The sequence below is a fragment of the Schistocerca nitens genome, chromosome 4 (assembly GCF_023898315.1).
Source record: "Schistocerca nitens isolate TAMUIC-IGC-003100 chromosome 4, iqSchNite1.1, whole genome shotgun sequence".
Lineage (NCBI taxonomy): Eukaryota > Metazoa > Arthropoda > Insecta > Orthoptera > Acrididae > Schistocerca > Schistocerca nitens.
The window spans coordinates 300649449-300676320 of NC_064617.1; the positions used below are offsets into that span (position 1 = coordinate 300649449).

At 40.9% G+C, this 26872-nt stretch overlaps 2 protein-coding genes across 5 annotated transcripts in view; one reads left to right on the forward strand and one right to left on the reverse strand.

The window, feature by feature from the left end:
* LOC126251488 (DNA ligase 3) overlaps positions 1–26872 on the reverse strand; it is a 605411-nt gene that overhangs the window by 408995 nt on the left and 169544 nt on the right. The gene's annotated exons all lie outside the window — the stretch shown is intronic.
* Positions 4281–26872, forward strand: part of LOC126251492 (uncharacterized) — a 131429-nt gene continuing 108837 nt past the window's right edge. The window contains exon 1 of the mRNA XM_049951960.1: positions 4281–4432. The gene's annotated coding sequence lies outside the window, so the exon portion shown is untranslated. The remainder of the gene's footprint in view (positions 4433–26872) is intronic.

The window sequence follows — 26872 nt, forward strand, 5'->3', positions numbered from 1 at the left end:
CTCAACTCGAAAAACTGAAGTTTTATGGAAATTATGGCTTTACGCACATTTGGTTTGAATCTTACTCAAGAAACAGAATGGAAAAGGTTGTGCTGAATAATTCAGACATCGAAAATGTAGAAAATTTTAGTGAGTAGGAAAATAAAATCAGGAGGAGTGCCACAGGTTCACTTTTCGGTTTACTTCCATTCTTCATGTATGTGAATGACCTTCCACTTCCCATTCAAAATTGGTACTTTTTGCAGACGATACTATCGTTATAATTGATCCCATTAAAGAGAAAGTAACAGTAATTCTTTGGAAAATATCATTTACAAATAATTCTAAGTGGTTTTCCAAAAAATGGACTCCCTAAATTTTAAAAAATACATTATATACAGATTTTTTTACGACAAATAGTCATACCAACGATTGATACAGCACATGAGCAGGAGACAGTAAGTAGGGTAGAACGCTCCATCTTGATGAAAACTTGAACTGGAAGAAGCATATTATTGAGATTCTCTAACAGGTCAGTACAGATACTTTTCCTCTTCGTATAATTGCTGATCTTGGAAACAAATGTATCAATCCCCTGATATATTTTGCATATTTCCACTCAGTAATGTCATAAGGAATAATTTTTTGGGCTAACTCATCACTTAGAGAGTTCTGATGGCACAAAAGCGAGTACTAAGAGTATTACCTGGTGTTCACCCACGGACGTCATGTAGGTACCCCTTCAAGGAGCTATCATTTTAACTGTGCCGCCACAATACATATTTTCGCTAATGACATTCGTCATAAACAACCCATCAGAATTTGATAAGAACAGTGATGTAAACACCTACAACACTAGAGGGGGGACAAATGACCTTTATTACGCACGGTTTAAGCTGTCAGTCGCTCAGAAAAAGTTCAATATCTAGCAACAGAAATTTTTGAACCATTTTTCAACTAACATAAAACGTCTGACAGGTAGCGAAGCAAGTTTTAAAATCTAATTTAAAATCATTTCTCAAGGACAACTAATCCATTGGCGAATTTATACTTAAAACTGGTAGCCAGTAAAAAAAAATTAATTAAGTGTAGTTGCATGAGTAGGACTAAAATTAATAATGTGTGTATTAATGTTAACCCTAATCATATAGACATATCCTGTAAATTAACTCGTTTCGTATCATTTCGATAAAAGAATCGTTCAAATGATCTATGGAGTATGTAACTAACACAACTGATACGCAAGCCACTGTGATACGGTGTCACCTAGAAACGCATGACACACGACGAGGAAATGCAGACAAAACCGGCCTCCATGACTACTACGAACAAGCACCAAAATTCATGGGGGCTAAATACGGCAAAATTTAACAAGTTCCGCAGTTTTATATATCACTGAGGAACCATTCAGGAAAATGGAACCGAAACAAAAGGAAACGAAACTAGACTCCGAAAGATTGAAAATGCGTGAGTTACCCAAAATGTCTACTACAAAATATGAACATCTCCGAGCACAAAAAACTAAAACATTAGAATACAGCAGTTAACCCGGAATACCTCTATGGATCAGAAAATCTAATATTCCAAAAGACAGACAGACTTTGGAAATCTTTAGAAAAAGAACGCAAAGTCTTAAGAAAAATTCTATGCCCAAAACTTAGAGACGAACAACAGCGACTGAGAGACAAGTAGAAAATCAAACAGTGCGCAGATATAAATAGCAACGTTAAAAATGCAAGTTAAAATTCCATGGACACATTAAAAGAATGAACCCACACATATTTCAGGAAAAAATTGTCGGATTCTTTCGCAACAGCAGCAAAGCTGAAACAGACACGATGAAACCGACTGGCGAGATGAAAACTGATTTTAAATTGGCAGGAATTACACCAGAAAACGCCGAAAAGCACGAAAACAGCAAGTCCAAAAGTCACTATTGGCACGTTGACCAAGAGGAAAAACCAAAGAAGACTGCAACAACGAGGTATTAAGAGAGAAAGGAAGGCCACTAGAAGAAAAAAAGAGAAATGTGGGCACAAAGGAAGGCTAATAACATCTTAAGTGCTTCGCGTAGTCCTAATGGGCTTATTTCCAAAAAATAAACATGCGCTCAGATGCTCTATTCTTGTCACTTCGGTTCCCTCCATAGACGACAATGTACTTTATACGTAGTGAACAGTCACTGAACACCAAAATGTGATAGATACCTAATCCAAAGAAAACAGGTGCTAACAGGTGTCGAAGTTAACCAAACCACCAGTTTAGTAAGTCATGGTTGCAAAATACTCACACAAATTCTTCACAGAAGAATGGAGAAACTAGTAGAAGGAAACCTTGAGCAAAATAAGTTTGGATTCTGGATAACTGTAGGAACACGCGAGGGAATATTGACCCTCCGTCTTATCTTAGAAGATAGATCAAGGGAAGACACACGTACGTTTATAGCATTCGTAGACTTATGGAAAAGCTTTTGACAATGTTGATTGGAATACTCTTCGAAATTCTGAAGGCAACAGGATCAAAATACACAGAACGAAAAGCTATTTACAACTTGTACAGAAATCAGACCAGTTGTAAGAGTCGAGGAGCATGAAAGGGAAGCTGTGGTTCGTTCAGAATGGAGTGAGACAGGTTTCCAGCCTACCCCCCCCCCCCCCATGTTATTCATTCTGTACACTGAACGAGCAGAAAAATTAAAGCAAAGAAAAACTTAGAGTAGGAACTGAAGTTCATGGAAAAGAGGGTAGAGCCTTGAGGTTTGCCGATAACATTGTAATTGCTTCAGAGACAGCAAAGGACTTGGAAGAGCAGTTTAATAGAATGGACAGTGTCTTGAAAGGAGGATATAAGATGAACACCAACAAAAGCAAAATAAGGATAACTGAAAATAGCCGAATTAAATCAGGTGATGCTAAGGGTACTAGATTAGGAAACGAGACACAAAGTAGTAGATGAGTTTTGCTATTTGGACAGCAAAATAACAAATGATAGACGTAGAGAGGATATAAAATATAGCCTGGCAATGGTAAGAATAACATTTCTGAAGAAGAGAAATTTGTTAATATAGAATATAGATTTAAGTGTTAATCTGTCTGGAGTGTAGCCATATATGGAAGTGAAACATTGACTATAAACAGTTCACATAAGAAGAGAATAAAAACTTTTGAAATGTGGTGCTACAGAAGAATCCTGACGATTATATAGGGAGAAAGCTTAACTAATGAGGTGGTATTAAATAGAATTGGGGCGACAAGAAATTTGTGACAACTTGAGTAAAAGAAGGGAGCTGTTAATAGGACACATTCTGAGACATCAAGGGATCACCAAGTTAGTATGGATGAGGGAGGTGTGGGTGACAGTAAGGATCTTGGAGGAGGACCAAGAGATGAATGCGGTGAGCAGATTCAGGAGGATGTTGACTGCGGTAGATATTCGGAGATGATGAGGCTTGAACAGTGTGAAGAGCTGTATAAAACCAGTCTTCAAACTGAAGATAAAATCATCTAATACTACTACTACTACTACTACTACTACTACTACTACTACTAATTACTGACGATATCCAGACGCTAAACACTCGTCCAGCTGTGTAATAGCAAGAGTAGTAGTAGTAGTAGTAGTAGTAGTAAAACTACGTGTATTCCGAGGCATCGATGTATAATGAGTCTGTGGCAGCTAGGTAGGTATACTTTCTCCCTTTCCGTTGGTGTTCCTCTCTCTCTCTCTCTCTCTCTCTCTCTCTCTCTCTCTCTCTCTCTCTGTGTATCTGTCTATCTATCTTCCCTTTCACAAGCGCGCGTGCGCGCGCGCATTTGTGTGTGTGTGTGTGTGTGTGTGTGTGTGTGTGTGTGTGTGTGTGTGTGTGTGTAAAACAGAGATACTAGAATCTGCGTACTGGTAGCACTGACAGCCGTGAAGAGGGAACTGACAGCGCGACGTAACATCGAAGATTTAATTCATGCCTTATCTACAGCAGTAACAGATGCTCCGCCGTAGCACCATCCACTTTGCGCACCGCCCTCAAATCTGACACGACGCTGACAACGGCTGCCGGACACGGCACACAGTGGCATTAGCGTTTATCGCCAACTGCGTACGAAACGTGTCGATTTCGGATTAGCGCCTGCCATCGAGGAAGGAGACGATAAGCCTATACGGTGGCTTTTTTCATTGTTTTACCCCTCGGCCCCGCCCAGCCGCCCCCGACGCCGCAAGGTGGTGCGCAGGTGCGGGGGCGGGCGCCGGCGTCGGCGCCTATAAAACGGCGCGGCGCGGGCGTCGCGGCGCTCCCACAGACTGCACACGCTCTCCGTGTCCCCCCTCTCGCCTCTCGCACGCAGCACACAGCACACAGCACAAGGCACGCGCGCCCCGCTCACCGGGCAGAAGCAGAAGCACGCCGACGGCCGTCGCCACCGGGAAGCAGCCTCCGGCACCGTACCGCACACTCACGGTCAGTACTAGCGCGCGCTCGCCCGCTTCCGCAGCCAACGCCGCACTGGCAGCGCGTCCGCTGGTCTCTGCGATCCTCGACTGTCTTGAGGTACTCGGCTCACTTATCTCATTAATATCGACCGTAACGACAGGTGAGAGGCAAGCCGCATACGGCTTTGTCAAACTTAACTAAAGGGCAGCAGTAAGATATCTAGGGTTCCGCACCGCAGTCGGTAAAAAACGGAACCCTGGAACAGGAAGATGTATCAAGTTGAATTTTACGTCACAGACTGAGGTCTATGGTATCTCGGCGCTACAAGAAACGTTCCTCCTAAGTCAATGCAATCGAAAGGTATACTGCCTTTTATGTCACATACTTTGCTACTCGCAAAAATCACTAATCAAAACCTTTAGGATGCTTGCAGTTGACGTAAAATCGTGAAATATGGCAAGAAACAAGGTTTCACATAGCAAGTAAATGAAAAAAATCTGAAAATTGTTAATCTCTAATTATATCACACGAAATAAATATTTATTTTGTCATTTGTTATCCAATTTAGAACTTGAACCGTTCTCGAAAGCTTTTGCAGTCCCTGGGACTGACTTCTTGAGTATCAATGTCGATAACTGACAAAAATCGTCGAAATCCTCGATTCCCGGAATGCATGAACTGTTTCTGCATACAAAATTAAGTTTGTACAGAACCCTGAGTGTGCGAGTCCTTCACGTACCTGGCCATCTTTGTTTTCCTTTCTAATCTCCAGCCTTGTGTACCACCTACAATAAGGGTATTATTCACATATATACAGCACGAAGCCTTCAAGAACCCTCTTTCCTACAAACAAAGAGTTTTCTTTTTTGGGTTCGGTGTCCCATTGACGGGTGGGGCTATTGGATAGGCGCTATTGCACGCATGGAATAGTATTCTGGGTGACTCACTGTAGGCAGATAAAATGTTTCCCCTCAAAACTCAGCACCAACGTATTTTCCATTTACGACGCTCGTGTAAGCTATATTTTACAAGCTAATCTTAAATCCAGTACATCTGTCCGCTTAGTGTGAAATCACCACCCTGGGTAGAAATGTAGGGGGAAGGGACGTGAAGCTATTTCCCGAGTTTCACTTAAGTTTTTTTTTTAAATATATTTTTTGCTCTTTCTATTAGGTACATCTACGGAGTCCTGTTTAACTGATGCTTGTCGGAGAATTTTTTTTTTTATCCTCCAAACCGATAAACGAACAACTCATTTCTACTCTGACTACTCCTGCATGGACGTGAATAGAATAGTAAACGCTCCATTTCTGCATTTGTAAGAATATAATAATGTTCGTGAATAACATAGAACTGAGGCGACTTTTTTTATTCAGGTACCATTTAACTATTAGTTGAATTTGAAATGGTTTTCAGTGGCCGCAGATGCCAGCACATCTTTTAATATCTCACCGCTATTAAGGAACTGTGAATGGTTTTAATATACTGGCTCGCAAAAATGGACATGGATGTTAATTAGTGACCCAAATAATTCAATCATTCTAGAACATACATTCCCAATGCATTTCCTTAAGAGTACAAGCCTATGTGCAACAATCTGCAGGATATTAAGCCCGTGGTTGACAGCTTTTCTCCTGGAAAATTATTCCCTTCTCCTCTAGGGATCACTTTTGGTCCGTTTAATTGTGTTTAAGTGTGTGTAATTCACTGAAATTATGAAATTACCGATAATATTTTTCATGTATTAGTCCTATTCGCCTGCGTGTTGTTAAACGTTAGTCATTAAAACGCACTGAATAGTACTAAATTTTTTAGTGTGACGACGATACTGGTTTTTCATCACTTACAGTATACCTGATGTATGTTTCCCACTGTTTCGCCAAAGCAAGACAGATGAAACCAGGATTGGTCCTATCAATAGCTGATGGCTCACAAACTCATCTTTCCTGATTCGTTATTAAAATTTGTACAATTAAGTAAATTTTAAACTGCAAGTTGTTGTTACTATTTTGTGTGTATTTATAACTTCGGAAGTTGATATTTCCATGTACTGGTACTCTGTTTTCTTTCAGTTCCGGTTGCTTTATATTCTACGCCAGTGTGCCTCTAATACAGACATCCAATTTAATAAGTAGATAGGACAAAATCTTGTAACTAACAACGGATGGAACAGTATCAGTCGTATCCGCACTTCAGCCATTACACATGCATTCGACGGTTATGTTGCACGTGGAAAGTAAACAGGAACTGTTGCCTCAACGCTGAAACTGTGAAATTTAGAGGTTCTTTAAAACTAACTCAAAACCTTCCTTCGTTCTAATCTAAAACTGCTGCACTGTAGGCAGAAGATAAAAACAAAGTGGTTTACAGTAGTTTCTATAGAGTACATAAACGCTTGCTATACTGCACAGTAATCAAGTGAGACGTATTTTATTTAATTTAGAGTGGGTAGCTTACTTTATGTTAAAACGAATGCTGCATACCTTACAGCCTATCATTTGGTTCCACCATTAATTTACTTCTAAATGCTGCTACAAACCTAATAAGGGAGGCTACGCACGAGCTGCGAGACGATGTCCAGCACCTCAGCTGGTATATTGCTCTCTCAGGAATGGCACCATGTTTGCTAGAATACCTATGATATGCTAACGTCAGTTCTTCACTCTCCATTAATCTTTAAATTAAGGGGTTGTTTTTGCAGTGGGGCATAAAATATTAACATAGTATTTATCATCATCACGACTGTGCAACTACTCCGGCCACTGTCGACACCTCATTACAGAGTATACAGTCGCAGTCGCTTTCTGCGTCCATGGTAGCAACGAATTATCTTTTTTTACTGTTTTTCTTATTCCTCGCTTTACCGAGGCTGCTTTTACTCAGTTCATTGCAAACGCATCCGCCTTTTTAGTGTTTCTTGTTTAATAAAAATGCGATTACTAACATTAAAACATTTACATATTGACTATAATTTTACATATGATCAAGCTGTCATTTAAATTTCCATCTCTACTCGCCAGACCAAATTTCAGTGTATGGTAGGGGCTACATCATGCACTACTGTCGCTACTGTCAGATCCTCCCGTATGATCTGAATTTTTCTATCGAGATCGCAAGATTTATGCGGGAGAAGGTAATATGTTGCTTTCTAGGTAAAATATCTGCAGCATTTTCACATAGTTGCTTATGATATCTGTGTAGCAAATAAGCATGTTTCCGCTGAACAGTTGTGTCTCTATGACATTCTCGTCGTTCAGTTATTACTCTTCAACCACTGAACAACTCTATTTGTACGCGTTGCTGCGGATAACAGAATGTCACTGCGGAGGGAGTTATCGAAAGTTCAAAGTGTCGCACGTTTCATGAGTATACATTGGACCAAGGAACTTTAATTCATATAAAAACCGACATTCCGTTTAAGGAGATCGGCGACAGTCGTTATAAAGTTGTATTTATTTCTGACACAAATCACTTTTAAAGACAATCATAACCGGTTTCGGGCCATAATGGCTGTCTTAAGAGGCTACGAGCGGAATTTGGCGAAGAAACGTTCATGCGCTGTCTGACAAGCATCTGAAGATTGCCACTGTGGGCCGGAACCCGTTATGATTGTGTGATAGAAAAGATAGTTTGTGTCAAAAATGAAGAGAATTTTATTTAATTCATGTATCACAGTATTCAAAGCGTTCTAACTATCTGAAGCAGTAAAATTTTCTGCTATATATAAGTTATTTCACATCTATTCAACGGAAACTTAGTTATTTTTCATAGGCCGTAGAAGAAACTATCTCAAAACACTGCAAATATTTTACCTATAATGCAAAATATTACTTCCTATGACCCCCGCATATCTCGCGAAATAACAGTGAGAGTGCATTTGTTGATCATATGGTGGGGTTTGGCAGTATTGCATAATGTATCCTCCGCCACACGTGCTAAGATAGTGTCGTGAGCAGAGATGTAGGTAGAAATAACAGCTATATATTTCGTAAAATTTTATTGTCAATATGTGCAATTTTTACTGCTAATAATCGCATTTTATTCCAGTCTTTTTTTTTTTTTTTTTTTGTTGTGTCGTCGTACCTCTCAATGAATCACGAGCCCAGTAAAGCAAGCAGGTTTTCGAATTGCTCCCCTCTTCTTGCCACTTACTTGGTCTGTGTTTTCCAGTAACATTGAGGTTTAGGCATCGTAGGAGTAGTTGCTACTGATTAAGGATTTGACTGCAGTATCCCATCGATGACGGGCTCATAGGAGACGGAGCTCTAACACAAGTACCACAACGATGTGGAAGTAAATCGTCAGCGTGCTTTGAAAGCAACCATCCCATTTTTCAGCACAACCAATTTAAGGATGCCACGAAAAACCTACATCTGGACAGGCCGACGGGGGTTTTGAACACACTCCTGCCTGCTGCCAGTTCAGAGCCTCAGTGCTGTCTCACTCGGTTTTTGAGACTATCTGCAGCTAATCACACTTGTCATAGGATTCAAGTGAATTAGTAATTTAGTAAGGGAAAATGTTTCGAGACAGAAAAAAGTGAAGTTCTTTCCTTTAGAACACATCCATGTGGAAGAAAAGCAAAGGAAACTTTCCCAAAAACAACTAATATGGTCTAGATGTTCTTCCTATTTCAGCAGCCCAAGTGTTCAGAGCACTGGTGCTTACGTCAGAAATGTTTTCCGGATGCTACGTTACCTCACAAACGAACAAAAAGTTTTTGTTAGATACGTAGTATGTACACTAGGTTTTATCGCTAGAAGCCGAATAATGTTTCCTGCCAATTTGTAACAAAGAATAAGGCATTTTTTAACTCTAATACACGTCCTGAAGCTTGATCCGCTGGCATCAGTAGTATGTATGTCTATCCGTCTGGGGATACACTGCATTGCTTAAATTACCTTTTGTAGTACAGTATTTTGGTCACCTCGATTACACTTCATTCATGGTTACCAAAAGCTAAGGATTTGGGTGCGCTCCGTAAACTAAGCTACTGGAGTTACATTTTTAGTGCAGCTTTGACGTTGATCTTGGAAGACTGCAGTTCATACAACTAAGCACAATATACGTATTCTGTCCAGACGCGCTGTTTCTGTACGTTGATTTCACACCGGCGAGTAATACTTCACAATTTATAAGTAGAGACCTGCCGAAAAACGGGGCGTTATCACTGAATTACCCAAGAACAACATTTAAAAGTGGATGATGTAAGACGCTAAACCCTCTTGCGAAAACTGGTGTTAAATGTCAAGTAGCAATATGAGGAAACAAATGGGCACCAAGTGCGAACAGCGGCATGGGAACCAGAGGGTCATAAACTATAAATCAATATTCGTAAAAATGCAATGAAAATGGCAGATGTCGCCAGCAGATCTTAGTGCTAGAATATCTGGTCGACTATGTAGGATGGGCAGCAACACGTTGATGATTTAGAAAATTGGGTAATCTGCTTGTATGCCATACATTCGCACTCGCTATTCGATACACTTTCGAAGTAGTTCCGCTTCAAAACGCACTAAGAAAACTCTTCCTTTTCAAATTCTGAGCATGGTCGATTATGCACCGAACACATGGTCTTAACATATTTTACTGTTTTCAACAGTTAGCACAATGAAAAAATTATAGTAACTGGGCGTATTTAGTTCGTCTAAATCCATTTTCCTCTCATCTCTGATGTGTTTTTATCTCTTTCAGCAAAAATTAAAGATTTCCTCCGAAGTTATTTCAGTGCCTCATATGAAGCACTGACAGATTTACGTCTTACAGCAACCGTTCCACATGCAGTATATGTTGCACTCTTCACACTTGCCTATAAGCTTTTGGACTGCTGAACTAAAGCCAAAATTCCTTGTGGATTGAAGCTGTGTGCATGACGAGAACCTGAACCCGGAACCTTACATTTCGCGGCCAGTGCTTTTAGGAATGAACTGTCCAGGCACGGCTAACGATACGTCTTCTCAGACTGAATACTGAATACCATCTAAACCTCATACCTTTTCTACCAGCCGTTTATCCCAGCCATGTAGGCTGGAGAGATTCTGTAAAGTTTACAAAGCAGGAGAGCGAGGCACTAAGAGTACTCATTCTACGAAGTCAGGTCGCCAGTTTTACACGGATAGGTTATGCGGTGAGAGCACTGTGCGCGAAAAGCAAGCTTCCTGATTGAAGTCCTGATGCGGAAAACAATTTTAACAATTGATAAAAGAATCTTACTCCGTTGTAGACTAAAAGTTTCATTTTCAAATAAACTACAATATTTTACACTCAATCCTTTCATGCAGAAAAACTACCATTTATCAACATAAATTAGGCAGTGTTTTGGTAAAGCACGAACGGACAGCGTACCAAACAACAGCTTAAAAGAATGTCTTCTGCGTTAGTACTGATGTTCGTCTCTTTCTGTGTGGTGAAAACTTTGTCCTCTCTAAGTAATTCAAAGTTCCGAGAAGAAGACTGATGAAGCCAAATTCTCCCAATAAGCGATCTACGGACTGAACGTATACAGCAGCAGTTAGTCGTCCTAGGTGATAATATCTTCCAAATTTAATACGAATGAGTATGAAAAAAAAAGATTACTTAATTGTCTATAATTGTTAAACAATTTAATCACAAAGATTAATACAACGGTTAGCAAAAAGGGAGGTAAGCTCGGATAGCTGTTACTACAAGGCTCTTTGGAGCTGAACTACTTAACTTAGAGATTGTCAGATTTAATAAAAATAATCATTGTTTAACTGCGTACAATATATTAACTGAAAACTCGTAGTTTCGATACTTTTTTCACGAGAGGTTCTTTTATAGAAAAATAGTCAAATCACCCTGTCTTACTCCACTTGTAGGGTAAGATTGGGTATATATACTAACTTTACGGGAATATAGATAAAATATTTTCAGTGGAAAAGCGGCAGAAATGTTTATTAAAATATAATTAAACTAGTACTATTATTCATAAAATTCATATGTTAAACAACATTTCTCATCATCTGCCTCACTGTAGCTTTCGAGGGCCCAGCAAAGGCATTTTCGGCTTTGAATACATTTTTTTCTTTTCCATTATCTGACATTCCAATTTAGTTATACATGGTGATGTTAAAATAACAGTTTATCCCTTCTTTTACCATTTGCCGTTTTATTGTTTGCAACTCGACGTGGTTGCAATATAACAAACACCGACAGCGTGGCTTGTGTTCCAAACTTTTAGAGCAGCAGGGTTCATTCATAAACGATTCAACGTTCTTGGTTTCCAAAAACTAGAGTTTCAGGTTTATTCTTTGTTTGCGGTGCAGAATTTTCTGTTGCAGCATGGAATGACATTTGCCTGTGAAGGTGGGTTCTCTTCTATAGCGAGGTTTTCATCTCGAGATAGACACTCTTCTGGAACGGTAGTTCTCTCTGGGGGGACCACGTCTATCTTTGGTCACTGAAAGGGCACACAGGAAGTCCGGGAAAGTATTTCTGTTGAGTGGATAAATTTCTGCTTTCCTGAACACTTTTACCGCAGTTTACATTCCTGCTGCTCTGAGGAAATCACCGCCATACGACGGGTACCCGATGAACGGTTCAGCCCTTCCAGGATGTGTTGCAAGTCACTGACGAGCTTCTTGTTGGTAACAGGTGCTCAAAGGAGCCATGAAGGTCACGCCCAGCGGCTGCATTCTGTAGGAACAAAGTAATGGCAAGCCAACAAAGTAACATTGTTTTCTTGGGCTAAGCTGATCATGTCGAGGCTCTTCGCATGAGATGTATGCCCGTCCAAAATCGAGACAACTGATTTATTTGCAGATGACTTAGAAAACGAAATAAACTTTCGAAACCAGTACACAGTAAGTTTGCATCCATCCAGAAGGATGATACTGAGCAAAGGTACCTGATGGTGCTTCACCAATAACCAAGGAGTTTTCATAAAGTTGACGGCTGCGCTCAAATTTCAGCGGTAACTAAAGCACCACGCTCAGCCGAGACCAGTGATCCAAGCTGTATTTTCCCTCGTAAAGCAACAGCTTCTGATGGCCTTTTAGGAACAGTGGTTATTCCCGGTGCATCGACATTGTATATATCGTAAGAACAAAATTTATGCTTCTCATACACACATTCTAAGAAATCAAACAAACTGTTAACTTACTTTATTGAAATCCATGAATTTTGACATCGAACTATTTTCTGGAAATCTTAAAAGAAACTCTGTCCTTATGTCTCTTTAGAGAACAGTAGAACCTGTTGGTTCCAGCCGTCTTCGTTCCATCGTTTAATTTATGCTCCAAATTATTTTTGGTTGCAAGATCGTACGCCAATCTTCGGATATCTTTCAAAGTTAAACCTAAAAGCCTTTTCTCTAGCGTTGATATATGATCCACTAATTTTTTTCGTTGTTCTGAAACGGTACTCCGTGGAACATTGACGGCTCTTGCAACTTTCAAGTAACCCATTTTACCCGATATCACTTCATCTATTCGCCCTTCCATGCTTTCTTCGCCCCATGATTGTCTGTCTGTCTGTCTTTAAAAAAAAAAAAGAGATGAAAAAGTTTGTATCGCAATACTATATGATGAGGCAAACACAGAGTGCAGATGTTACAAAAATGAAACCCAAGTACGCCATTGTTGAATCTAATTGCTATTGTTTGTTTATATATAAACACACTAATAATGTAATACTACTGACTAAATAGTTTTTGTAACTGTAATGACTGACATAATCGCAGTTTAACAACTACACAGCCGTGGTTATTTGATACTGTGAAACAAACTTATTTTCATACACACGGTGAAATGATTAGCAATAGCACACCAATATGGTCACACTCTTCTTGACTTGAGATGTGTAATTCTGTATCTCTCCACCAAATAGTGACATCAGAAACACAGTACCCGGTTTCACCCCACTACCGCCTTACATTACTTTTCTCTCTATCTTCGGTTCCTACACGAAGAAACATTCGCCTGTATTAGTCTCCCGTTAAATGGTTGTCTTTTCACGTTCATTACGTCAGAATCAATGAAGAAACTTAACCCGAATGAATATGTTTTCACTAGTGGTTCAGACTGTGTAGATAAATGGATTTCTACCGGATTTCGACTGTCCGTTACCAAGAAAAACCTCAGGATATCCGGCACATAACGTTACAGTAGACTAAATTATCATCCTACTGTTTCTCACTTAAAAGCTACTTTCAAACTCTACTCACGTTTCACTGAAGTACGGTCAATCAAGTGAATCACAGCTTCGTCATATTACACATAACAGGTTGTAATATTCATCGATAGCTATTAGGTAGCAATACAACATGCAACTGCCATCAAATACTTTCACATCCGCACTTACATCTACACGATGCAGATCACAAGGGTACTCTCCTCTGAGCTAAATTCTGATTTTCCTTTCCACTCAACGATAAAGCTCAGGATGAGTGACTACTTCTGCTTGTAGTAATCCATCTTAACTTCACGATTCTCTTGGGAGCAGTAAAAGGAAACTGCAGTATATGCACACACACTCCGCCCGGTACCAGGTTTATGGAAGGCTCCGGTGGTACATACGCGACGTGCGCAGCAGCAATGGCGCTATTACGAGGGCAAGGACGTCGAAAACAACAATCCGCCATTGACCGTGTCTTTTGTTCACTTTTTTAAAAAAACACTTTATATTCCTGATCTTATTACATCAAAATAGTATTGTTCGAAATTGGGTCAGTGGAAGTAATATGCCGGTATAACTTGAGGAAAAATGAAGCAAACTAGTCTCCATTGTCTTACACAATTTAACCGAAACATGGAAGTAAATCTTAGTAAATATACAGGTGGGAAAAAATGCCAACACCAAGGACGAGTTGCGTGAGATACATGGAAGTTTGTTAGCGTGTTTCTAAATCTTAAAGATTACTTCTATTCAAATTTCGCGCCAGTCGCATATGAGCGGCGCTAGTAGCGTCACTATGAGGATGCAGATCAGGTTAGCTTTAAAGAAGCGCTGTACCGGCCATGAGCGTTAGTCACCTTTGAGATGGGACGTGGTGAGTTGATGTTAGTTAAGAATGTTTTTACGACGACAACAAGATGCCATTATCAACACCTCATCGAGTTTGAAAGAGGTCGTGTAATAGGGCTACGAGATGCTGGATGTTCTTTCCGCGACACTGCAGAAAGACTTGGCAGGAATGTAGCCACTGTACATGATTACTGGCAGCGGTGGTCAGGAGAATGAACGGTCGCAAGAACACCGGGCTCAAGACGGCCACGTGCCACAACCGAGAGGGAAGACAGTCATGCTCGGCGTATTGGTGTGGCGTATCGTACTGCGTCTGCAGCAGCAGTTGGTACAACAAAGACACGAGAAACTGTTACAAATTGGTTACTTCAAGGTAAGCACCGACTCAGACATCCTGCAGCGTGCATTCCACTGTTCACAACCACCGCCGTTTCGACTTCAGTGACGTCGAGGAAAAACCAATTGGAGGGCGGAGTGGAGGTCTGTTGTGTTTTCCGATGAAAGCCAGTTCTGTCTCCAGGGCCAGTGATGGCTGTGTTTAAAAGGTGGCCCAGTGAGCGCCCGTAACCAAGCTATCTGCTGCCTAGACACACTGCAGGTATACCTAGAGTTATGGTCTGGGGTGCCATTTCGTATGACAGCACGAGCGTTCTCGTCATCGTCCCACGCAGTCTGACTGAAAATTTCTACGTCAATCTGGTGATTCGACCTGTTGTGCTGCCGTTTCATGGACAGCATTCCAAGGTGTGTTTTCCAACAAGATAACGCTCGTCCCCATACCGCTGTTGCAACCCAACATACTCGACATGTCTTCGCCTGCCCGTGAACCAGATGTGTCACCAATCGAGTACATATGGGATATTATCTGACGACATCATCCACAACCAGCATTAATCGTCTCTGAATCTACCGGCCAAGTGCAGAGGCATGGAACTCCATCCCGTAAGCTGCAATCTCGCATCTGTACGATACAATGCATGCACGTTTGCGTGCTTGCGTTCAACATTCTGGCGGTTACACCGATAATTAATGTAGCAAAATGTTACATTTGCAGTGGTTTTTCTCGCGCTTACATTAACCTTGAAACTTGCAACGCTAATCACTGAATGCTTTACGTAAACCAATGTATTTGAAATTTCATTATTCTGCGTCAGTTACCTCTGTGTTATTTTTTCCCGTCAGTCTAGGAGCCTCAAAATGGAGCACTTGAAACATTACTCACATGCCCCGATCTTTCTTAGATTAAGAAAGATCTAAGCCGCGTGGAGTGGTTAGAAGCGCCATGTCACGGATTGCGTGGCCCCTCCCGCCGAAGGTTCGAGTCTCCTGTGTGTGTGTGTGTGTGTGTGTGTGTGTGTGTGTGTGTGTGTGTGTGTGTGTTTGTGTGTGTGTGTGTGTGTTTTCTTAGCATGTTAGTTTAAGTAGGGTGTAGGTCTAGGGACAGATGACCTCAGAAGTTTGGTCCCTTAGGAATTCACACACTTTGAACGTTTGAACATATGATTTTACTAATAACACTCAAGTAATATTTCAAATACTGACTGCACTCTCATGAGTCATACACACGCGATACATTAAACCTCTGGAAAACAATATAATTTGAGTCTACTCGGCCTATTATTGACCGTTGGTTATCGCGGCATGTGGCGTGCATTCTGTCGTTGTGGTCTTCAGTCCGAAGATTGGTACGACACAGCTCTTCACGCTTGCCTATCCTGTGCAGGCAACTCTGCGTAACTATTGCTACCTACATTTATTAGACCTTTTTTTTGCTGTGTTCTAGCTTTGGTCTCCATTTACAGTTCTTACCCTCACATTTCTCTCCATTACCAAATTGATTCTGTGGTGCCTCAGGACACGACTTATCAACCAAACCTTTCTTTTAATCGTATTACACATTTCTTTTTCCCTTCAAGACTCAGAACTTTCTTGTTAGTTATTCGATCTTCCCACATCTACATCTACATTCATACTCCACAAGCCACCGAGGTGTGTGGCGGAGGGTACTTTGAGTACCTCTATCGGTTCTCCCTTCTATTCCAGTCTCGTATTGTTCGTCGAAAGAAAGATTGTCGGTATGCCTCTGTGTGGGCTCTAATCTCTGTGATTCTATCCTCGTGGTCTCTTCGCGAGATATATGTAGGAGGGAGCAATTTACTGCTTGACTCCTCGGTGAAGGTATGTTCTCGAAACTTCAACAAAAGCCCGTACCGAGCTACTGAGCGTCTCTCCTGCAGTCTTCCACTGGAGTTTATCATCTTCGTAACGCTTTCGCGATTACTTAATGATCCTGTAACGAAGCGCGCTGCTCTCCGTTGGATCTTCTCTCTCTCTTCTATCAACCCTATCTGGTACGGATCCCATACTGGTGAGCAATATTCAAGCAGTGGCCGAACAAATGTACTGTAACCTACTTCCTTTATTTTCGGATTCATTTCCTTAGGATTCTTCCAATGAATCTCAGTCTGGCATCCGCTTCACCAACGATCAACTTTATATGATCATTCCATTTTAAATCACTCCTAATACCTACTACTCCCAGATAATTCACGGAATTAACTGCTTCCGTTTGCTGACCTATATTGCAGCTAAATGATAAAGGATATTTCTTTATATGTATTCGCAGCACATTACACTTGTCTACATTGAGATTCAATTGCCATTCCCTGCACCATGCGTCAATTCGTTGCAGATCCGCCTGCATTTCAGTACAATTTTCCATTGTTACAACCTCTCGATATATTACAGCATCATCCGCAAAAGGCCTCAGTGAACTTCCGATGTTATCCACAAGGTCATTTACGTATATTGTGAACAGCAACGGTCCTACGACACTCCCCTACGGCACACCTGAAGTCACTCTTACTTCGGAAGACTTCTCTCCATTGAGAATGACATGCTGCGTTCTGTTACCTAGGAACTCTTCAATCCAATCACACAATTGGTCTGATAGTCCATATGCTCTTACTTTGTTCATTAAACGACTGTGGGGAACTGTATCGAACGCCTTGCGGAAGTCAAGAAACACGACATCTACCTGGGAACCCCTGTCTATAGCCCTCTGAGTCTCGAGGACGAATAGCGCGATCTGCGTTTCACACGATCGTCTTTTTTGAAACCCATGCTGATTCCTACAGAGTAGATTTCTAGTCTCCAAAAAAGTCATTATACTCGAACATAATACGTGTTCCAAAATTCTTCAACTGATCGACGTTAGAGATATAGGTCTATAGTTCTGCACATCTGTTCGACGTCCCTTCTTGACAACGGGGATGACCTGTGCCCTTTTCCAATCCTTTGGAACGCTACGCTCTTCTAGGGACCTACGGTACACCGCTGCAAGAAGGGGGGCAAGTTCCTTCGCGTACTCTGTGTAAAATGGAACTGGTATCCCATCAGGTCCAGCGGCCTTTCCTCTTTTGAGCTATTTTAATTGTTTTTCTATCCCTCTGTCGTCTATTTCGATATCTACCATTTCGTCATCTGTGCGACACAATGGGAGAAGGAACTACAGCGCAGTCTTCCTCTGTGAAACAGCTTTGGAAAAAGAGATTTGGTATTTCGGCCTTTAGTCTGTCATCCTCTGTTTCAGTACCATTTTGGTCACAGAGTGTCTGGACATTTTGTTTTGATCCACCTACCGCTTTGACATAAGACCAAAATTTCTTAGGATTTTCTGCCAAGTCAGTACATAGAACATAATCTTCAACATTCTTCTATAGCAACGCATTTCAAAAGCTTCTCTTCATGCCTTTAGGGACCCGATGAGCTGTGAAACCACACCTCACGTCCCGACGCAAAGATTCAGTCTCCACCAGTTCTCTCTCTCCGCACAGAAACACCATTTTTAATTATTGAAGAATGCACTGTCGTTACATTAAATCCTAGCTTAAGAAACAAGCAGACTCGCTAAACAGATAATCCACAGTGCTCATCTGCATTTTATGGAGCTCATCATGTGTAAGTGCCTCGCAATACTGGTGAAAGCAGCACTTCTAAATACTCTCCCTGGTACAGCGTCAAAATGAAATTTAAAAAAGCTGAGGAAGTGGTGGTCCTTGTGTACTTATCCTAAAATAAGAAAAATGAGACAATCAAAGGCCGTTAGTCATGTGTACGAAAATCTCCATCCTTTGTCAGTTTATTGCCCAACATTCCGTCTCTTCACATCACTGTTACGGACGAGAGTTACACGCATAGCCTTGGTATTTCTTGTAATGACATAAATATGAATCCAAGTCCGCTGCTTCAATTTAGTATCTTCATTGCAATAGGCCTATTTCGGCTGTAATTGCCATTGTGAAGCTATCCGCGAATAATACACAGAATTTCATTATTTGTTTAATTTTTTGTATTTACGTGTTACGGCTACATAGTGTGTTTATAAATTGGTACTTACGCCTAGTTATTCTTGACTTCCGTTTCATATCGGTGGGTACTGTAAATTACTGTCTATCACTGTTTTATTTTACCGAATTTGTGACAGTTTAATAAGCGACAGTACCCACTGATGTGAAATTAAAGTCAAGAATAACTAGACGTAAATATTTATGTACGCTCTCTCTCTCTCTCTCTCTCTCTCTCTCTCTCTCTCTCTCTCTCTCTCTCTCTCTCTCTCACACACACACACACACACACACACACACACACACACACACACACACACACAACCATATAGCCATAACATGTAAATAAGAGAGTGTTAAGCAAATAATGATAAAATTCTAGGTATTATTCGTATATAGCTTGATGTTGTTGTGGTCTTCAGTCCTGAGACTGGTTTGATGCAGCTCTCCATGCTACTCTATCCTGTGCAAGCTGCTTCATCTCCCAGTACCTACTGCAGCCTACATTCTTCTGAATCTGGTTAGTGTATTCATCTCTTGGTCTCCCTCAACGATTTTTACCCTCCACGCTGCCCTCCAATACTAAATTGGTGATCCCTTGATGCCTCAGAACATGTCCTACCAACCAATCCCTTCTTCTGGTCAAGTTGTGCCACAAACTCCTCTTCTCCCCAATCCTATTCAGTACCTCCTCATTAGTTATGTGATCTACCCATCTAATCTTCAGCATTCTTCTGTAAAATATTTCGAAAGCTGTTCTCTTCTTGTCTAAACTATGTATCGTGCATGTTTCACTTCCATACATGGCCACACTCCATACAAATACTTTATTATAGCCGAAATAGGCCTACTGGGATACAGAAATTCAATTGAAGCAGCGCACTTGGATTCATATTTTTTAATGTGATTACAAGACTTATATCACAACGTGGGCCCGTAAAAACGTAAATCCTGAGTATTCGATTAAGTCTTTAGATCTCACGAGCTTTGTTTCTGTATCCAGACTCCCTGGAAATTTGTGGTAAGGTCTTATGGGACCAAACTGCGGAGGTCATCGATCCCTAAGCTTACGCACTACTTAATCTAACTTTAATTTACGCTAAGAACGACACACACCCATCCCCGAGGAAGGATTCGAATCTCTGACGGGGGAAGCCGCGCGGACCGTGACAGACGCCCTGCCTCGGTATGTTTTGGGCCCTTTATAGCATACGTTAGGAATATCGGTTCTGTTTTATTACGGGGACTACACAACGCGTAATTTTTCACGGTTTCTGTATTAATCGCAATCAACATGGCCTTTAACTACGATGGGGGAATTAGGGCTAGGTAATTTCGTAGTATCTTAATAAATATCCTAATATTGGAATCTAAGGTATCGAATGATTGAAGTGAGAATAACTTTTTGCTACTAGTTTCATGTGAATTAAATTGTATGAAAAGACTGGGAACAAGTCATGTATTAAAATCTGCGTACCATGTGTAGTATACAGGGTGTCCCAGCTATCTTGTCCACCCAAAATATCTCTGTAACAATAACAGCTATTGGAAAACGGCTTTCACCGGTATCAATGTAGGGCTGGGGCCCATGAATGTACATATTTGGAAACATTCTAAAACGAAAGCATATGTGTTTTTTAACATAAACTTATGTTTTTTAAATGGACCTCCTATATTTTTTTCTTCAGCAATCCATAGCATGACAAAGCACATACACAATGGCGTTGACTGCATCGCAATATTCCCATTACATCCAGAGATATTAAGACGCGAAGTTGACGCTTGAAACACCCGACATGCGCTGCTAGCGCACGTACTGAGACTCAGGCGTGAACCCCATGCTGCCCGTAATCGCGATGTGATTGACATGCGTAATCACACTTCCATACTTTCAAGAGGTCCGAAACGAATAATACGGTCTGCTGCCATCCTGCATTAAGGTCGTACATTACAGCAGGTATTTATCCCATAGGCTAGGGGTGATGCGGTTCTGTAACATATCTGTGTACCGCAACATTAGTCACAAAGTTAACTTCGCTTACCGTTAATCCGTTACTAAAAAGGTAATGCCGTTCAACGTTAAAACTTAACTTTACTGTAGATCTAGCGCAAGTGACAGTTAATCATTCACTCGTAATAGTAAAATTCATGTTGATGGTTTTAGTGAAACGAGCAAGTGGACTAAAAGTTTTGATGGCAGCAGACCGTATTATTCGTTTCGGACCTCTAGATAAGTATGGAGGTGTGATTACACATGTCAATCACATCGCGATTACGGGCAGCATGGGGTTCACGCCTGAGCCTCAGGACGTGCGCTAGCAGAGCATGTCGGGTGTTTCAAGCGTCAACTTCGCGTCTCAATATCTCGGGATGTAATGGGAATATTGCGATGCAATCAACGCCATTGTGTATGTGCTTTGTCATGCTATGGATTGCCGAAGAAAAAAAATATAGGAGGTCGATTTAAAAAACACAAGTTTGTGATAAAAAACACATATGCTTTCGTTTTAGAATGTTTCCAAATATGTACATTCATGGGCCCCAGCCCTACACTGATACCGGTGAAAGTCTTTTTCCGATAGCTGTTATTGTTCCAGAGAGATTTTGGGTGGGCAAGATAGCTGGGACACCCTGTATAATGAACATATAAGATTTGAGCCAGGTGTGTCAGAAATGTCAAGGATGTACCCACTGCCTTGGATTACACAAACAGGCAAGAACACATTAGTTAACATGGCAACAACACTAAATTTCGAAAGTTTTCTTCAAAACTCGAACTAGTCACCCGACATGAGTATTAGCTATCTGGCTAACTCAGAGGAAAGTTTTATTTCTAAGCAGTGTATGAGAAAAAGACTGGTTCAAGTAGACATGACTTTTCACCATAGAAACAGTTTTGTTTATAGTAAAGCGGCGGATGTGTGTAGCATTATTTTTACGACAAGGCCTACATGTGTGTGTGGATTCTTTTCGTTTACTGCATATGTTCGTATTTGATTTTATACTGGAATTAGTTCACGGACACACAGCGTGAATTTCATATTTAGCCTTGTACTCTGCGTTAATAAGTCCGTGTCAAACAATGGCTTAATACATAAAAAAGAAGTCCATACTTTCATGTCGATATTACTTAAGATATTTGGTATCGACAACAACATCTAAACGAATTGGTTGTAAAACGTCCCTAGAAGCAATACACCACTCACAATGCCCTCTTGCTTAGCTCTCATTTGAGCCCAATTCAGTAACTCGCTTCACCATGCCCAGAACATAGCAAGATACGACACTGTGGTATGCAAAGAAACTACCGTACAAAAACATCAGCAACTCCATCCGATTTTGAAGAATTCTCTCTTGCAATCAAGTACATCAACACTTATTTCTTCGCGTGAAAACCTTCCCTTACATGCGTAATACTTTCGTTGCATCTCCAGAACTATTACCAAAACATCTCTATGTACATTTTATTAGGATTCTTATGCCTTTACTAGATGAAAGCAGGAATTTTGTTCTTTGCGCTACAATAGTTTTTGTCAGTCTCTTGTCACACGCCCGTGTCAACGATTTTCAACACTGGTCAACTACACACAACCACCAGGCAGAAACAGCATGAAGAAAATTTCATCACTATCAGATATTTTAAAGACTTCAGCAATTCGAAACAGGAAACCCACTCATCATCATTCGGCAATAATTACATAATCAGTGGTCAAAAGGACCAATACAGCATATTAAAGTTCCACAAGTGAAATTTTCTGGACAGTGGCAGCTAAGTGAAATTCTCGTATAAAACACTGTTTATTTAGCGCGCCAAATCTGGTTAATATCTTGAGCTTTCGACGATATCCTCCACTGACTTCATCAAAAAGCTTTCACATTTTGCACAGTATACACTATAGCATATCGAACAGAAAATAGCGAGACAAGCAAACCAAAAATGTTTTATACATGTATTTCGAAGCGAGAAACTCCACTGTCTTAAAGAGTAACCCTCGTAGTCACGGATATACGCACCACCCTATTCGAAACACGTAACGAAACACTCCCAATATTTACTCTGTCAAATGACAGAAAATGTATGAGATACAGTAATAGTTCTCGCACTATTTATGTTGGGGAAATACAGTCGACTACTTACTTGAAATAACATGAACACAGTATTTTAATATATGAAGTCAGTAGTTTGTATTAAGTATTGATTCTAGTGACCACCTTGCAATTTCAGTTTGACGTGCTTTGGTCCATACCGTATATTAAGCAAATAATGCTGCCAGAACTTCACAAAGATGCTCGGTCCTTTGTTTTCTAAAAAAGCATTTATCAAAATACTCATTAAATGGATACGCGCTTCTACCTCAAAACGTTGTTTTTCGAATACCGGTTACGGGATGATATCAAATGGCACACATAATAACCAGAGCTTATTGCGATCTGAACGAGTAATCACCAAGTAAACCAGTTCGCATACCTGCTGTATTTAAAAGGACAGATCTTCAAATGCAATCAGTGTAAAACATGGCGGAGATAGAATCAGATGTTTATAAATGCAAAAAAGTGTGCATTGCCTCTACGGTTCTGTCGCCAATGAAATGCTACGAAGCAAGTCAGTCAGTTGTGCTGGTACCCAATACAATGTATATGACTCAAGAGCGATCTGCGAAACAAACAACCAGGTTCACTTGATGCACGTCTTTAATATCAGCCTTCAAATATAGATCCAAATGACATATACGGCGACATGGTTTTTAATTTACAAGTACTTAAATTAAGACTTATCAATGCTAGGAGTATATAAATCAGTATATTTCTATGGATTGTAGCCATGTATGGAAGTGAAACATGAACGATGAATAGTTTAGACAAGAAGAGAATAGAAGCTTTCGAAATGTGGTGCTACAGAAGAATGCTGAAGATTAGATGGGTAAATCACATAACTAATGAGGTGTTGAATAGGATTGGGGGGAAGAGAAGTGTGTGGCACAACTTGACTAGAAGAAGGGATCGGTTGGTAGGACATGTTCTGAGGCATCAAGGGATCACCAATTTAGTATTGGAGGGCAGCGTGGAGGGTAAAAATCGTAGAGGGAGACCAAGAGATAAATACACTAAGCAGATTCGGAAGGATGTGGGCTGCAGTAGGTACTGGGAGATGATGAGGTTTGCACAGGGTAGAGTAGCATGGAGAGCTGCGTCAAACCAGTCTCAGGACTGATGACCACAACAACAACGCTGAAGTGACGTTTGAGCTGTAAATTGACGATCAATGACATTGCGAGCATATTAAGACATTCTGTGAAAGTGTCATATAACTGTAATCCAACAACGGTGGTCTATGCATATTTTACTCACAGCAGCGCGTCGAAGAACTTAGTCGCAAAACGGTACTGCCTGAAATAGTATTCGGAACCTTCATTTCATTCCACAGTCCTAACATCGCCGGCAGCCCTTTCTCGTCGTTTTTAAAATAATTCAGAGAAAATCTCGAGTAAATGCTTTCGGTTTAGCTCATCACGAATAGCTACAATCTCAAATGAATGAGATATCGACGAGGTAAAAGATCTCGAATGGGATACCGACAAGGTAGTACACGCAAAGATCTAACTGGACTAGTCATATGGCAGGAAAGCGATACCATCCGTTTTCTACACAGAATTTATTTTATTTATTTATTTATTCTGGCAAGATTAGAGCCGTGACGTCCTCCCTTCCGTGAGACCACGCATTCAGAATACCTTACGAGGAGCGTTCAATAAGTAATGCAACGATTTTTTCTGAAAGCAGGTAGGTTTTATTCAGGATTCCAACACTATATTATTTCCCACGCTTATGACTATGAAACACTGTTTTTCAACATAACCTCCGTTCAATGCGACAGCCTTACGCTACTTTACTGGGAGGGCCTGTGTACCCACATGGTACCACTCTACCGGGCGACGTCACAGCCAACGTCTTTCTCCATCAATGACCTCCCCATGATCCACGTATTGCTTCCCGCGGAGTGCCATCTTCATTGGACCAAATAGATGGAAGTCGGAAGGAGTGATATCCGGGCTGTAGGGTGGATGAGAAAGTTTTCTGAGCTGCTCTCGGGTATGCAGACTTCTGTAAGAGGCCTTGCGTTGTCATGGAGAGTGGGAAATGGTTTGTATTTTTGTGGTGACGAACACGCTGTTGTCATTTCTTCAATTTCCTGAAGGTGTGCGCAGCAGGCCGGCAAGCGGGACATTGGACAGTTTTGCGCGACCTTTTTGCGATGATAGACGCCTCACGCATCGATTCACCGTGCTTTTGTTCACCACCTGGTCCGTAGATGTCCTGCAAGCGCCTATGAATATCTGTGATGCTCTGATTTTCCGCCAAAGATGGCTAAGTATACTGCCGCTACCTATCGGAACTTCATTGAACTATAGGGACTGAAGCGGGATTATTCCGCTATGTCGTACAACAAATTCTGCATTTTTTTTTCAACCGAAATTGGTTGTTAAAAATGTATTGCATCTCTAATTCAACGCCTCCCGTACATTTTGTTCATTATGACACACATATTATAAAAAGTCTTACATGTAATATGGGGTGAGACGACTTACAAAGGACTGTGACATGAGTAATGGAAACAGTTATGGCAGGAAAAAAGTGAAAGCATTTTATATTCGTTCATGAAATGCAGAACAAATTACAGCCAGGTAGTAAATTCACATTTGGGGATGGAGGGAGGGGGGGGGGGGCACCGGCAGCGGGAAAGCAGAAAGGTGGAAGGAGTATATAGAGGGTCAATACTAGGGCGATGTACTTGAGGACAATACTACGGACATGGAAGGGATGTAGATGAAGATGAAGATGAAATGGGAGATGTGATACTGCGTGAAGAGTTTGACAGAGCACTGAGAGACCTGAGTCGAAACAAGGCCCCCGGAGTAGACAACATTCCATTAGAACTACTGATGGCCTTGGGAGAGCCAGTCCTGACAAAACTCTACCATCTGGTGAGCAAGATGTATGAGGCAGGCGAAATACCCACAGACTTCAAGAAGAATATAATAACCGCAATCCCAAAGAAAGCAGGTGTTGACAGATGTGAAAATTACCGAACTATCAGTTTGATGAGTCACAGCTGCAAAATACTAACGCGAATTCTTTACAGACGAATGGAAAAACTGGTAGAAGCCGACCTCGGCGAAGATCAGTTTGGATTCCGTAGAAATGTTGGAACACGTGAGGCAATACTGACCCTACGACTTATCTTAGAAGAAAGATTAAGGAAAGGCAAACCTACGTTTCTAGCATTTGTAGACTTAGAGAAATGCTTTTGACAATGTTGACTGGAATACTCTCTTTCAAATTCTAAAGGTGGCAGGGGTAAAATACAGGGAGCGAAAGGCTATTTACAATTTGTACAGAAACCAGATGGCAGTTATAAGAGTCGAGGGGCATGAAAGGGAAACAGGGGTTGGGAAGGGAGTGAGACAGGGTTGTAGCCTGTCCCCGATGTTATTCAATCTGTATACTGAGCAAGCAATAAAAGAAACAAAAGAAAAATTCGGAGTAGGTATTAAAATCCACGGAGAAGAAATAAAAACGTTGAGGTTCGCCGATGACATTGTAATTCTGTCAGAGACTTGGACTTGGAAGAGCAGTTGAACGGAATGGACAGTGTCTTGAAAGGAGGGTATAAGATGAATATAAACAAAAGCAAAACGAGGTTAATGGAATGTAGTCAAATTAAGTCGAGTGATGCTGAGGGGATTAGATTAGGAAATGAGACACTTAAAGTAGTAAAGGAGTTTTGCTATTTGGGGAGCAAAATAACTGATGATGGTCGAAGTAGAGAGGATATAAAATGTAGACTGGCAATGGTAAGGAAAGCGTTTCTGAAGAAGAGAAATTTGTTAACATCAAGTATAGATTTAGGTGTCAGGAAGTCGTTTCTGAAAGTATTTGTATGTAATGTAGCCATATATGGAAGTGAAACATGGACGATAAATAGTTTGGACAAGAAGAGAATAGAAGCTTTCGAAATGTGGTGCTACAGAAGAATGCAGAAGATTACATGGGTAGATCACATAACTAATGAGGAGGTACTGAATAGAATTTGGGAGAAGAGGAGTTTGTGGCACAACTTGACTAGAAGAAGGGACCG